Raw genomic sequence first — 12,141 nt, forward strand, 5'->3', positions numbered from 1 at the left:
TCCTGCGATTATGGATTTCCAACAAGTTTCGCCCGCTACTTTTAATTAATTAAATTATATAGGTAATCAAAGAGTAGATATACATTAAAAGCGTGAGTTTTTAAATTACTATTACATATGCCCATGTGCTATTACTTTTAATTGTTTAATTCAGAAACAATAACCCACGGATGTTAAAGACTTAATGCTCGTTAATCTACAATTAAGTCATTTGACCTGATATTATCTCTTTGGTCTTGGCTATAAGTGTGAAATTAATTGCAGTATATCCTTAAGTCTTCCTAAATATTGGGACTTGTGTATAATTTCAGCCGTAGGTATATGTCATAAGCAGCCTTCTCCTGTTTAAGATTGTTAGTTTTATATATTTCACACCTCAGTCTTGGTTTTGTATATATATACGGCGCTGGGGCTAAATGAACTGCTCCGTACAACGACTAGCAGATGGACCGGACTGCCTATCGTTGCGGCTTGAGCGCGGGCGGCGGACGACCCGGTAGCGTCGAGAAAACCGCCCGTGACGGAGCGCTCGTCAGCCGGTGAAGAATCAAGACAAGGCCCCGCTTTTAGCCGCGAGATGGGGGTGATCGTAGGAGCCGGGGAAAGGACTGCGCAGGACGGCGATACGGCAAGGAACACAATCGCGGTCCCATCGGAGGAATTTGAAGACGAGATGTTCGAAATAAGTAAGAGCTAGAGCTGATCTTAAAATTGAGAGGAGCTTAATTCGTTCCCAGCGTTTCCTAGATGAGCTGAGGATAGAGAAAAGGTTCGTAAGAGGCCCAAAGAATTGCCCGCCGGGTGAAAAAATAACGCTTAAGATCGCGGAAGATTTTTTCCTCCTACAGACCCACGACTGTGCTCGGGGAACATTAATATATATAGAGATATACAAGAGAGAAGGTAGGGGTTTGGAGATGGGAAACTTGTCTCAAAACTCTCACGCTCTCTCGCATGATCGGATCATGGGAAAAAATGTATATTTTGACGTTTGAATCGACTTCGCCGACGGCCTTCGTACGAGTGGCTAAGGATGTGGGAAAATGTTACGCGCAGTGTGAGCAAAGCTCGGGTTCAAAGGCAATGGGAGAGTGAAAGTTTTCTCCTTCAAAAAAAATAGACAAGACACTGAGACAATTAAATTATTCTTGTAAGGGAAGGAGTTATTAAAGGATGACAGAAGACATGGTAAATGACACCTTGTCGGTAACTTCACCGTCACCATTACATCTCCACCAAGCCAGCGGCTGCTATAGCACGAAACTCGGCAATTTCCTGCTAGGGTTGTCATTACTCAAACGATTCAGATAATTAGTATTTTAGCCTTCGACAAAGACAACATTTTCATTTGAATTATATTTCCGGGTCCTATAAAAAGCTGAAAAAGACTAATGCATTGCCGTTAGGATGGTTAAGATTATTTTTTTAACGGACTAAGGATAAAGATAGTAATTATCATGATTATCCTTTTACTCACTTTATCATTGGCACGACTATTTCAACAATGTGTAATGTGTCTAAGAAGCGGCACGCGGAATAGAATAAAAATGTATATTAAAATGCGGGTAAAGGAGGATTTAAGTGAAGATATGCGTGGATAACTGAAAAATTATAATATTTTTTAAAATTTAGTGAATGAGCTCTTAAAACAAACAGCAAAAGGGGAAGAAATAGTTTGCAAGTGCAAGAAATAAACGATTAGAATGATTTTATCTTCTTAAATTAATTTGATTAGGATGTTATTACGTTAGGCATGGTGTAAATATTGAAAATTGTGCGACTAGATTTTTAAAAAATGCTGCAATTCGCTAAGATAAGTATGTATTTATCCGAATATTTTCGTCATTCCATGGTTCCGACAAGTATAAGCCGACTTGATTATGAGATTAAACGTCAAAATTAATGTCTCAAAACATTTTCTCTCTTAAAAAAACACTTTTGTATGACCTGATCCTCATTGAAGTAAATTAGACCTAATTACACCCTGTTATAGGTATTATTATACTCCCACTACACATGCCCACTACTTTACAGAACCTGTCCGTTTAACTCTGCCCCTGGTGGTCCGATATACCTCAAAGCCATCCCTACAACCTTGCCTCCAGTTGCTTTTTATCGTCACCCTCAGAAAAAAATCCTAAAAAGGAGGAGCGAGGCTGCCGTCACCATGAGCGAGACTGTAGCTCGCTCTGGAGAGACTTCCCAAAACATCGACCTTCTCCGCTCTGGACTCCTATCAATATCGCGGCATCTCCCGCACCATCATCTCCTCCGCATACAACAGACGACGCGAACCTCACGCACACGACTTCACACATTTCCTCATAAACACACTTTCTCCCTCGCATAAACACACTAGCGCACAATGAGAGTCGATTCAGACACAACATACCTTCTTCTAACGCGAGGCTCGTGTCTCTCAATCTCTTTCCTCTTCCCTTTCATCAGCTCCCTCTCTTCTCAGCCTCGTCCTCTTTTTCTTCTTCCTCCTTCCTCTCCCTTCTTCTCCCTCCGCCGAAGACGGCTCACGGCAGGACGATCCATCTTCTCGTGATGCGACGAACCCTTTCGTGTGGCCATTGGGCGGGATAGTTCGCCCTTTGGCCGCGCCGCGGCGCTCGGGTGGGCGGAAAGGGATGGAGAGAGGGAATGGATGTGGATCGGGGAGGGGAGAGAAGGAGGGGGAGGGAGGGTTGACTCTACCTCTACCTCTCCCCCACCCTCCCCTGATTTCCCCTCCTTTCCCCACCGTACCCCCTCGGGTACCATTCTCAGCCCCTCCCCCTCCGCCCCTTCCTTTCCCCTATTTCCCCTCCCACCGTTCCCTCCTTCCACGGGGAAGGAGCGTTCTGAGAAGGGGCGGTGTCATCTTCAACGCTCGCTCCGGGGCCCGCTCTCCCTCCCTCGCCGTTTGATGGCTCCGCCCACTGCGGGGCCCCCGACGGAGCTCCCCCTTTTCTCCGCACGGCGTCGCACAGAACAGGAACTCCGTGGCTTGGACGTCCGCTCCGTTCCCTATCTTCGTTGCGCTTCCTGCCTTTAACGCTGCCGCATACGATTCGGCAAGTTCCCTCTCGCTAGTGCGCGTACGTATGCTTCGACCGATGTTTTCTGGATCTCGCGGGGGAGAGTGGTTTTGGTTCAGGCGACGAGTTATCGCGTCGAATGGAGAGAAAAATTGCAGGACTTCAGTTTTTTCCGGCATGGGTCATCGTCCACATTCCCTTTATCCGGGAAATCGTGCGAAAAATAGCCTGCTCCGTTGCCAAAAATCTGGGATCAACATTTTGCGGGCAAAATGATCAATTCTGAAAAAAACTATCTACAACGGTTGTTTGATTCAGTTAATTATTAGGACTGTACTTTGATAACGTAATTGAATAGGAGTTTCAAAGAAATATTTGATAAATTCTTCCGTATACAGTTGAAGGATTGCGAATTCTTCACAGTCCTTAAGTTTTCTGTAATTGGCTTTCGCCCATGACTTGATGAAAAATCGATTTTAAATTTTCCGGTAATATTTTTGACGTGTATTTTCTTGAGAAAATTAAACTTTTGGTAAAATGGGGCATCAATTTGCAATAACAACTTATACATAACTCCCCTTCAATCATTTTTCTGTATTCATTTCTTTCGCTCTCCGTTCTTTTTATAACCTGCTCACCCTTGATATAATTAAAGTGAGGAGGCCACATGCGTTGTACATTTTGCGCTCCGCGCTGTCCCCTTTGCAAAACCAGCAAGCCTTCTTGACGTCGCTCCATGATCTCTGCCATCACAAAATATTTCATTAGCAGTTGCATGGTATCTGTGGATATAGTGCCTGGTCAGTTGTAAACATAAAAGTGAAGTGTTCTGAAATTATCGCGCTCTTTGCTAGCCTGACCGCCATTAAGAGAGCGGAAAATATATGAATATGGGCTGAATCTAGTATTTTTGAGAAGATTCCTCCGCGACCGTGCGATTCACGACTAAATTCAATCACTCTTAGTATCTAAATATTGCCTAAAAACTCATGATCTCATACGTATCATCATTAGATTATGTGCATCGATCAGAAGGAGGAAACAGAGTGTTCCAATAATTGAATTATTATTGTCAATTTACATTTATTCCTCCGTCTCATGCGTACTGGAGACCTATTTTCATTTTGCACACACAATATAGCAGTAGTGACAATCGGTGGAAACAATACGAAAGATATATTGAAAATTTCGCGAATGTTATATTGAAATAGCAATGGAAGTTAAGCTTTACGGACGAAATGAAAATACATTGACCTCTCAGATGCCATATTAAATAAAAGGTTACCGGCTATACTTAGTGGAATTTAGAGTTTCCCTTGATAATGGTGCTGTTAGCAACGAAACCGGTTTGGTAAATATATTTAATTGGAATATTACTAAGGTTTTATCACTGTCATTATTTTAATAACCGGTCCGGATCTGCGACAGTTGCAAAGTATCCGTGAATTGAGTTGATTTTGAACAGCCAGAAACCTAAGAGGAAAGAGTTCAGAAGATAGCAGTAGATCACATTGACATGTGATGATTTTAAAATAAATTTTCCAAAAAATATAAAATGGATAGCCCACTGGGTTTAAATGATTATCGGTGCATAAATCAGCTATGAAGTTAAAATATTTAAGTGAAAAAGTTAAATTAACTAAAAAAAGATGACTTGTTCTCTTGGTCCTAAATCTACCAAGTGACGGCCGGTATAGCTCCTCTTTGGAGAAATATCTGTCCTACCGATTTCCTCCACATTTTTGCGTATTAAATCAGTACAAAGATGATAATAATCAACCTCGTTCTATTCGTAGTTTCTAACAAGAATAATCGATACTCAAAGATCCCTTCTACTTAATTTTTATTTCACAAACTCTGCTACACGTTTATCGATTGGCTTGGAATCGTCATCAGGCATTGTATAATGACTATAATGATCATACTGTAAATAGTCCGTCATAGGTAATAGATTGCAAGCCAATCCAAACACGTCTAGCAGATTTTGTGAAATCAATATTAAGTGGACAGTACGATATATTTGTGAATCATTTAATATGCTGTTCCGCGATATCTCTCCGGAAAAATGTAGACTTCATCCAACATGGAGTTTCACAAAGTCTTCAGGTCTTCCACCACGAATATTACTTAAGAGGATCCTCAAATCGGCCTCTAAATGTGCTGTCACCCACCGCGCATTTAAATTGGTTTACTAAGGTCGCCACCCGCGTCGCTGGCGTACAAATTGATCCGAGTTTCACGGGGAAATAATTATATATTAACGGGAAATAATTATTAGGGTGCTATCCGTAATTTATATGCATGATGATGTGATCTATCAAGTTCATTACTTTTCAATGCTATTCCTCGCGGTGATAAACATTATACTGCAAAATATTAGGGAAAAAGTGTATCGCATACCGCGCTGCGGACATTTTTGCGAACCGATTAAAATGCGACCGAAGTGGCGACAGAAATCAGCCTTCTATGGGATGGAATTGGGCCTACTCTATGCAGTCCCCCTTCCTGCCACCATGAAGTATAAGCCATTGGTAAGCCGTTGGTTGGGTGGGTGGAAACGGCGTCTTAGATGTAGGCAGGCCTTACGGGAGATGAACCTCCGTGTCTAAGAGTGAGTGGGAGAGGCCCTTGGAAGGCTATGTTGCTTTGTGTGCTCTTATGCGGGGGGGGGGGGGGGGGGAGGGTGAGGGGTTAGGCAAGGGAGCAAAGAGAGGTAGGAGAACAAAATAAACAAGGTTCTCTTCTTCCATCACTTCCTTTTCCTTTTGTTTGCCTTCGGCCGCTCCTGCTTACTCCCCCATCCCACCCTCTCAGGCGTCTCCAAACGGTGAGAATGGCCTCGCCACGATTGGGAAAGATCCTTGGAAATTAAATCGCCCTCATTACGAGAGACAGATAAAGTGGAATTTCGGTCATTTCTCCAGCTCTGGAGTGGACCAGGCGTCGTTGGTCTGGGGTGAGAACAATTTCGTCTCATAATTTCTAGGGAGTCACCTCTAACTCTACATACTACCCCGCAAGCCACCTCGGTAGTATTGGGACCAGGTGGGTAGCCAGGAAGTTCGTTCGGGGGGATCCAAAACCAGGGGTAAAAATTTTTGAAAAACAGAGTAGGTACTAAATAGAGGTTTTTAAACTAATTTTAACAGTTCTCATAATGGAAAAAACTTCATTTGTCAAATAAATCTTTTATAAACTAATGATTTTTTAACATTTCGTTTTCTTTTATGAAGGAAAGTAATTGTGTTTTTATATTTCGGGGGGGTTGGTCCGTACACCCGGACCTCCCCCTCGCTAAGCCACTGATTGGGACTAGTATGGGTCATTCTGGGGACATATAATGAAAGACACAAGGAAAAAGACGATTTGAGATCTGAAGGAACTAGTTTGAAAAAAAGAGGAATGGTGGGCTGCAATGTCCCAATCTTTGGGTTGCAATGCTATGGATGCTAACCCTCTTGTTGAGATTTTAACCCTGCCTCAAAAGCATATTTTATTAAGTGATATTCATCAGCATACCACCCGGAAAGCCGCCTAAAAAGGCGTGTGGCATGGGGTGCCAAGACACCAGCTGTCTACATATAAAAAGCAAATGCTCAAACAAAATTACTACTTGCGTTTATTAAATTCTTTTATTGTTAGGGGAAAAAGCGAATTCCTATACCTATCAGTTCGGAAAATATCTTTCTTAATTTATCGTTTCTGTCGGACTTATAAATGTAGTGTGGTTCTGATATAATGTTCTCCGCGTCGCTCTGAAAGATATCCATTCTCAATTTCTCAAGCAATCCAAGCCTAGCGCACAGCCTCTGATTTTGAAGCGGTTCCCAATCTCAACGCGCGTATCACCTGTGTAACGCATTCTGTGCGGCCGTAGCAGATTTTAGACGTACCGCGCAGCTTTCCTTTGTATTTTATTAAGTTCACGGATTTAAACTAACTGCACCGGATCACACATACTCGCTGCATTTTTGGAAACGCCATTGGTTTGGCACGGTTCAAACTTATTTGTCTTTTTATTAAAGGCCAAATTAATTCTATGATGAGGAACTACAGTAAAACACTTATTTAATATGTTGGAGACAGTAAGAACACTGAAATTAGAATTTCGTTGCTGATGCTCAATTGAGGGTATTTGCGAATTCGATGCATGGTGATTTCACAATAATTAGAAATATGCGAATGGTCTAGGTGTGCTTCATCTAAGTGCTTCATCCATAGTCCAAGTTTTAATTATTTTTTGGAAAATTTTGTAGTTCTCTTCGTCCTAAATCATTTGTGTGGATGAATTCAAACAAATGACGGTCGATACAGCTTTAAATATTAAAAAATACTTTTAATCTCTTAATACAACAATTTGGCCTTATTTTTCCGTGAATTCGATGCGCTCTTCAATGTAAAACATATCTCATGCAGTTGCAGTGAGAACCAGAAAGTCCTCATTCTCTTCTGTTCCCAATGTTTTGGAGCCTTTTAAGATAACATATTTCAATGATAGATAATTTTGAAGTCGCGCCAAGTCTTATAGAGGCATTAATATACGAAGACGAGCATACAAAATGGGAGGAATTGAGCTCATTGACCTCGAAGATGAAATATGAAATGAAAAACACAAATAACCGTTTATTATATTAAACATAAGACCATTTGTGTATTTTTCATTCCATATTTTTTACGAATACAGATGTAAGAATAATATATATAGGCATGTGTTTGGAAGAAGAAATTCTCATCGACTTGAAGGGTATGCAACACGCATATAAAATTGTTTATTGATATACCCAGTATGAATGCGGGTGGGAGCAAATGATGTAGTCTTTGTTCCGCTCAATGTACCTTGAAAAATGAATGTAGCGAAACAGCCGAGAGACAGAGCAGATCAACGAGGTTTGAGAATTCCTTTTTTTTACAAAAATTTGAAATGTATGAATGGCTTAAATGATAGCAGGCTTCCGGTATAAATCATCAGAGCCTATTCATCGTCTCATTACCTCCGTCTTTCCATTTCTCGGATATTGTCCCGGTAACTACCAAATGTTGATTTTGCAGCTCGAATACTTGTACATATAGAGTTGTGGTAGGGTGCATTGCCTTCACTAAGTGAACATATATCTTATGAAGATGGCATTCATTTCGTGACCAAATCATTGGAAAGAAATTGTAGTCGATAAAAATCAAATGAGTAAGGTGAATTTTCAATTAACAAATACTTATGCAGTTTTCGTTCAAGATAAATTTCCCAACTGCTTGGAATCTTCATATTAGATTAATGCTCTTAAAACCATATCTCAACTTTGAAGACTGTGCCCTTAGTTTTTTAGTGACTGAAGTAAATCTTTCGATGCTTCTCCGAACTTGAAAAGAGATTTATACTTATTCACGTTCAAGAACCGATTGCCATATTACGGTAACCTTCGAGCAATTACCTAACATCAAATTTGAGGCAGGCTAAAATTACGCAGACCCCCTTTACCTGATCTTCCTATAGTCTTGGACAAGCTTCAAAATAATTCTGACTTTATTATTAGTATCACATGTTGCGATTCTACGGTTATTAGTACCTGAAATAATCTCATAATTCTATTGGTACGTAGATAGTTGCACGGTTTTTAGGACAATAGTATTTTTTTTATTTTGGAGTAATGATGAAAAATATGGTCTTGTGACCCCATTGAAAGACTTCAAATTTATATTATTCACTTCTAACTTAAAATATATGGGTGTTATTTGACACAAACTTTGCTTAATAGGTGAGGGTAGAAATCACCCCAAAGTAAATCAGTGGTATTTGAAATCATTCCTGTATATCGTCTTCAAAAAGGGGTTTATCCTTTTAGCAGGAGAGAACACTAATAGGTACTTCGAAACATCAAATTATCAAAAATTGGAAATGAACCAAGAAGCCAGTGTCAAGGAGTCTCGAGTCAAAAATTAAATCGCGAATATATGTTCTTAAACAAAAATATGATCCCCGTTTGTTCCTTTACTTAATCCCGGTTCGGCCAGATTGATTCCCACATTATTTGAAGGCGCGTTTCAACTTTCTCGGAGAGCCAAATTCACTACTACCAACCAGTTTACAACAACGATGAGTTTGCGGTGTGTTGTTTGTGCAAGCAGAAACTTTAAGCACTAAATTTAAATAATTTGAAAACATCGACTGATTGAAACTGACATCATAAAAATTATCTTTTTTTACAGATTTTATATTTTTTTCATTTTTCAATTTCTTAAATAAATTCATTTTTTTCATAGCAGGTATTAATTTTTAGCGTTCTGTTTTTTCCTTTTCTTTTCGATATTTCCTCTCTTTTTTAAATATATTTTCTTTTTCATCATGTTTGGACACTTATTCAACAGCAATTAACCTTTTCTAACCCAGAGCTTCCTCTGGGAGAAATTAAATTTCAAGAAATCTCATCTTAAATGTGACATTATTGTGACCGCTACATAATTCGCAATTAAACTATACAGCACGAAAGAAAACGTAATTCAAATCTTTCCTGAATAGAGTAGTGAATGAAAATATTTTTGATGTTACCTAGAAGCAGCATTGGGTTTTAATTGGTTATTCATAAGTACAATCAATTCATAGACGATAGACTCATAGGAGAAAATCACTCCCTTTTGTAAGTGCATTGCGCTCCTCATCTAATCCATTGACTCCGTCAGCGTTTACCTCCTTGTAATCTTGCACCGCCTCGTACACTTTGGCGTCGAGGGCAGCTCGTCGTCGGTCGTCCCCTTGTGTGGATGGACCTAATCTTTAAACTCCGCCGCTCGACCCCTCCAATCGATACCACGGCCACTGTAGCAGTTCTTCCTCCTAACCTCCCACACTCCGACCCCTCCACACCACTCAAACAAGCTTTCTTTCCCCTCTTGCCTTGATCCCAACTGTATCATACACTTTAGTTCGAACCACGCGGACAGGAAATGTTCTTTTTGTCCTCAATCGTTCAATGAATGATGCAACTGTAATGCGTACCAACATTTTCTTATCTTTCTTTCCATCATTTCTTCAGGTCTAGCACCTTCTCTTGCAATCACGCAAGGTTCAACTTTCCGATTTGAGTTGAGCTGAATACAAACATTGGAAATTTTAAATAAATTGGTTTAGAGACGTCGATTTAGGATAGGGGTAAGCTAATACCGACTTTGGTAGAGACAAAAGGAAGAAGAGGTGACTTTTTTTAAATATCCCTCATCATGAATTAGATCTGAGAATAATATGCCCATAGAAAGAAAATTATTTTCTCGTGGACTGATAATGTCGTCACAAAATTTGTCATCATCACTGACCAAACAATTCTAAGGTTTATTTGAAGCTGCTTTGTACTCAATTCTTCGTCAGCAAATCTTTTCACACCAATGTATTTCCTCCCTTTCACATCCTTATTTACATCTCCTATGTATTTTTATCGAGATCTTCCTTTTTTAATCTGTCTACTTGTCCCTCGACGACTGTCTTCATCAGGTAATTATGTCTAAAGATATGGCCCAGTACGTAGCTTTGTCTTCTTCTCAGAGTTTTCTCGAGGCTTCTCTTCCCTTCTTGTCTTTTTAGGAGATCCTCAATTCTTTCCAAATATGTAGGGATGCTTTTTTCCTACATACTACCTACATATCTAACTCAGTTCCTCGAATCCAAGGTCTGCTCGATAATAAGAAGACCTCTTCTCCTGATACTCGTTAAGGTAGAAATGTGATATGATGTTGAATGATATTCGAAAGTTTAATATACAATAATCTATCACTAAAATTAGGATATTTGACACCCTCTATTCCTTTTTTCTTTGCTTGCGATCTATTCACATTTTTCACTTTTGAAAAACGCGTACAGGAATTTTTTCCTACGTCTTACTCACCGTATCCATTCTATTCCTTACCTACGTTCCTAATAATTTTTTCTTTCACTTAGTAGGAATTACATTCCTATGAGCTTAGTTTTTAACGCTGCCAAATTCTCAGTAAACAACTATACAACACGTAAATTAAATATAAAACACTTATATGATGTCTAATCTGCTCTAACTAAATGCTATGCCATATGTTATGTCTTGAAAATGAAAAATTTTGCTGCTCATTGTCATAGTTGATTTTATTTTCTCTTCCAAAGCATTCCTTTTACAAAGCATTTCTTTCACAAACATGACAACTCCACTTTTGAGCAGCAAAAAGGGAATTTAAATATGTATGAATCAGACCCAGACTTGAGAGACTCGGCTCAGTAACTGATTGCCGTCCAAATCGTTACATTGAAAATCTTTGCTCGGATATCATCAATTTCGATAATTATTCTGACAAATGAGTATCTATTCCTATGCCAAATGAAGGAGAAGTCATTGCGTGGATATGGTAATAACTTACGCTTCGTTTCTTGAAAATAATATGCCTATACTTTTCATTGCTATTCCTGTTGATGGATAGGCCTACTTATGTTAACTCTTTTAAAATTCTTGGATTGATTTTCTTCGATCCTCCCTTTCTCCCTATCTTATTCTGCTGCATTATTACCATTGATTTCTTCCCTCGCCTCCAGTTCGCCAGTAAGTATAGGTATGTCATATGATATTCCTCTTGGGCAATATTAACGTAATTTATTTCTCTTTTTGCTACCCATACAGATATTCCTTATATCTCAGGGATTTTATTTCGTGTATCGTTCTTTAAAATACTTTGCGAGTAACTATTGTTTTCCTGAATTTGGTATTCCATCATTCATTTGTGATGTATTTAATATTCTGGCGCTTAAGTGTCATTTGATGATTGACAAATGGAACAATTCCAATAAAACTGATTTTATTTAAGAGCTAGATTGATTATACTCTGGAGAGTGCATTACTTTCCGATTCCCCAAAACTAATAGAGAACACCCAAAATAAAGGATGTCTTACTTCATCTTTGTCCCATGATTCATCTTATGTTTGAAGGCATATTGAAACACGGCTTCAATGTAAATGCTCTAGCCTTTCTCACTAATAATGTCGGCATTTGTTGTATGGCTACTCTTAATCTCTGGGAGGTTCCAATTTTGTTGCGATAGAAATTCAGAATCAGATAGTTGTTGCCTAGAATTTTCAAATTTAACAATGTTTTGTATAAGAAGAAATTT

At 39.3% G+C, this 12,141-nt stretch overlaps 1 long non-coding RNA gene across 1 annotated transcript in view; it reads right to left on the minus strand.

The window, feature by feature from the left end:
• The window catches only part of LOC124155011, a 105,296-nt gene extending 102,655 nt beyond the window's left edge, over positions 1-2,641 (minus strand). The window contains exon 1 of the long non-coding RNA XR_006864093.1: positions 2,393-2,641. This is a non-coding gene — a long non-coding RNA (uncharacterized LOC124155011). The remainder of the gene's footprint in view (positions 1-2,392) is intronic.
• Positions 2,642-12,141: the final 9,500 nt, after the last annotated feature.

Source organism: Ischnura elegans, chromosome 3 (assembly GCF_921293095.1).
Source record: "Ischnura elegans chromosome 3, ioIscEleg1.1, whole genome shotgun sequence".
Taxonomy (NCBI): Eukaryota; Metazoa; Arthropoda; class Insecta; order Odonata; family Coenagrionidae; genus Ischnura; species Ischnura elegans.